Here is a 4,171-nt window from a genome sequence, read left to right as displayed (position 1 = left end):
AAAAGAGGACTGCAATTGAAATCTAGTGAGTCTACTGACCAAATATATTATTACCCAAAATGGCATAATCATGCCTCATGCTTCATGCTATATAGACTTGCATGACAACACTAAATTTATACATTTTACTGATTAATCACTAAAAACAGGAACATTGAAAACATTTTATAAGAAGCTACTAAAAATTTCTCAAGCTAAAAATGAATTGTGCATTAGATAGACTTCCCTTTGTAATGGGAAAGATAGAGCTGATTAAATTAAAGGTGTTTTTCTTCACCAACCCCCATTGCCATTTGTCTCACTGACATGATAGAAAATTGGCACAATATTCTTTTCATTGCTTATCACCAATTAGAATATATTATTTGACTCCATAGTCACAAAAATAAATCAAAAGAGGTTATGTAATCATTAGCCTGGTATGTGTGTGTCTTTATTTATTATTTATTTATGAGGGTCTTTCATTTGACTTTATCCAACTACTCATTGTATGTTTCCACCAATGTTCTGAGAGATAAAAACTGATTTCATGGTAGGTATTTAATTAACATTTATTCATTAAATATGATTGAAAATAGGGTCAATAATTAAAAATAACAAAGAATACAATCAGTGAGTTGAGTGCTGGGAAGTAACATGCACATTTATAAAAAGATTATTTAAGTATCTTCCAAGAGAAAAATGTAGACTAGTTAAATGTAAACATAAATTTCATACCTGTAATGCTACTAAAAGTGTGCTTGGAGATATGTATGAGAAGGAAGATATGGGAAAGATGTGTTGCTTGGTTTCCTTTGTAAAATATGCTTCAGAAATGATTTAGTTCAAATAATATTCTGCATTATTACAATTCATCCACATGCATTTATCTTATCAGTTATTATTATTTTAAAATGTTACAGGTAAGGACTATTTTAGATATCATGGATATGAATTGGATATTTCAAAACATGGCCTCTTTAAATTTGTGAAAAATAATGACCTCTCTTTATTACATTTCAAGGAGTGTTTACCATTAAGCTTTTCCCAGCCATTGTTTCTTACTAATTCCTCAGGCAATCATGAGCAGAGAATTATCAGGGCTAATTCCCTTGAAAGTCATAGCTAAACAGTGAGTCACTGGGGATTGCAAGAACTTTAATTTCCCTCTAAATGTTAAATAGGTTTCAAAGCAAGCATGTATCATTCACATTGATCAATTTGCAGGTGCACTGTTAATACTTATTGCAGGTCAGTATGTGTGACCGGTGTCTATGCCAAGCAAAGTAGGCTGGGAAGTTACTTAGTATTACCCCATTCAGGGGTTCTTAGTGAACACATATATAAAGGAACAGCTTAGGTGTTACAGCTATTCCTCACAAAGAAGAAAGAAGCAATGAGGTCATTAGGCTCAGTCTCCAACCAACACCTTTTTAAAAAATCTTAATCATTGAAAAAATAAATGGTGTGGAAATTGTTGGATAACTTATATGGTTAACATTCATTTCTCTAAAAATTGTTATTTTCTGTATTTTTAAAATCCATAAATAGAAATTAGTCTGAGATATAAAACAAGAAGGGATATTTTTCTTCCAAGTAAGAAATATTCTAAAAATCATTTATTTATAAAAAGATAACAGAATAAATTCATTAAACTACTATTTATAAAGTGTTTCATATTTTGAATTTTGTTAAGCCAACTTAAAAATAAAATGAGATAAACCTTAAACAACATTTCAGCATGTAATATAAAATAATAATTTATCGTTTAATTTTTATCTTTGAACTCTGCTAAAAATATTGCTCTTTTAAAAATGAAAGCTAATTATTGTGGAGGTTCTTTAAAAAACTAAAAATTGAGTTACGATATTATCCATTTATGCCACTCCTTAGAACCTATCCATAAGAATTAAAATCGGCCAGTAGATTTATTATGTTACCCACTGTTTTGTTATATTGCTCTTTAAAAAGCAAAATGTGGTCCTAAAAATGGCTCTGCATCATACATTTATCATTGTTTTTTTCACTGCATATTAATTATATAGAATAGTGGATTTCTTCGTGGAATATTTGTATGTACACGTTACATAATGTGATCAATTTGATACCTCAATATTTACTCTTACCCTCATCTCCTACCTCCCCTGATCCCCAGATCCACTCCAATTGTCTCACTTCTACTATCTTGACATTAATTTTGTCCCCTCTTGTTTCTATATGACAGAAAACATTCACTTATTTTTCTGAGTCTGGCTTATTTTATTTAAAATGATGATAATTAACATGACATTAAATTAAAGAGCTTTGGACTGGGGATGTGGCACAAGCGGTATCGCAATTGCCTGGCAAGCATGCGGCCCGGGTTCGATCCTCAGCACCACATACAAACAAATAAATATTTAAAAAAATCTCTCTCTCTCTCTCTCTCTCTCTCTCTCTCTCTCTCTCTCTCTCTCTCTCTCCTCTGTCTCTAAAAAAACAAATAAAATAAAAATTAAAAAATAAAGAGCTTCTGTTAAGAAAAGAAAATCACAATTTTCAATCCAACTGAAAATCTTTGCCAAATTATCTTCTCTTCTAACAGAATCAATATACAGAATGTATAAAGAACCCCAAAATCTCAACATCAGTTGAAGCAGTGGTGCATGCATGTTATGTCAGCTACTCGAGAGCCTGAGGCAGGAGGATTGCAACCTCAACTCCAGTCTCATTTCACTCTGTCTCAAAGTAAAAAATAAATAAATAAAAATGGCTTGGGATTTAGCTCAGTAATAAAGCAGCAGAGATGCTTTACCCAAACACACACCCAAGTTTATCAAAAGAAATACAAATGGTCAAAAATTATACAACAACAACAACAAAAAAGAGTCAATTAGTAAACCACTTTGGAAATAAGTATGGAGTTTACTGGAAGAACTAAACACTGAATTACCATATGATTTAGGTACACCATTCCTCTGTATCTATCCAAAAAAATTAAGGTAAGCATAGAGATACATGTGTTACTTCACTGTAGCAAAATTCACAATAGCCAAATTATGGAACTGGTCTAGATGCTCATCAAGAAATGAATGGAAAATATTATGTGTACACAATGGAATATTTTTGAACCATAGATAATGAAATTATGTCATCTGCAAGAAAATGGATGAAATTGGAGGGAATCATGATAAATAAAATGTCTTTAGTCTCAAATTCAGAAAAATTAAAATTAAATTGATATTTTGACCTAAAGTTCAAACTACACTTAAACAGAATAGTTTATGTAATTTAATTAAGGAAATAGTTCCAAATAAATGGAGAAGCACCAATCATAGCAGGAAAACTTACCATCCTTATATGTAAAAAGACAAAGGGAGAATGTAATTACAGCACCCAGGGGTAAAGGTTCTTCATAAAGGTACTGTGACTTTTGGAAGAGATACCATTACCCCTCATTTTTATGTCTCTGAAAGGCAGAGGGCCTTAAGTCCAACATGGTTCTACTCTTAGCTCTTTATGAACAAGTAACTCACATTAGCCAGTACTAATTAGAATTCCAGCCAGGCAGAGTAACCTACTTGATAAAGTTTACAAAGAAGAGCCTCATGAATCAGAAGAGGGTTGAGAAGGGTGCACAGTACATCTGTAGAGGGAAAGGAGAATATTCAGAACCACCCAACCATTATTGTTGTGGGCATATATCATATTTGGTCTCCAACAAAGGAAGGTCCAGAAAATCCTGACAGCTATCTTTCAATTAATTATGTCAATTCAATCACTGTTCAAAATGAAACTCTACCATTATTGGATCCAACCTTACTGCATTTCATGTATGAAGACAAACAATATATAGTAAAACCACTCTTTCTAAATCTGATTAAGAGGATAATTATAGTTTATTCTTCCAGAACTGATTCAGAATTTCTCTTACTTTCTTCCAGAACCTCCACTGGACCAGATACAGTCCTGAGAGAATAACCCAAACTTCTATTTTTATATGATCTAACTTCTTTTGATTGGTTTTCTTTTTGGTGATCTAAATTCTTTTTAACTGATGTTTACAGCTTTTTACTGAACAGCACTATTCAACAAATGAATAGTAACTGGTACCTTAGTGTGTAACCCTGGATTGTTGAGGCTGAATTCCTCCGGGCTGTTGTGTAGCAACAACTGGGATCAGTATCAGCTATGGGGCTCCAGTAGAGTAAAT

This window comes from Urocitellus parryii, unplaced genomic scaffold, assembly GCF_045843805.1.
Source record: "Urocitellus parryii isolate mUroPar1 unplaced genomic scaffold, mUroPar1.hap1 Scaffold_40, whole genome shotgun sequence".
Classification (NCBI taxonomy): domain Eukaryota; kingdom Metazoa; phylum Chordata; class Mammalia; order Rodentia; family Sciuridae; genus Urocitellus; species Urocitellus parryii.
The sequence above is the reverse complement of the archived record's forward strand: the minus strand, read 5'-3'. Positions refer to the sequence as shown.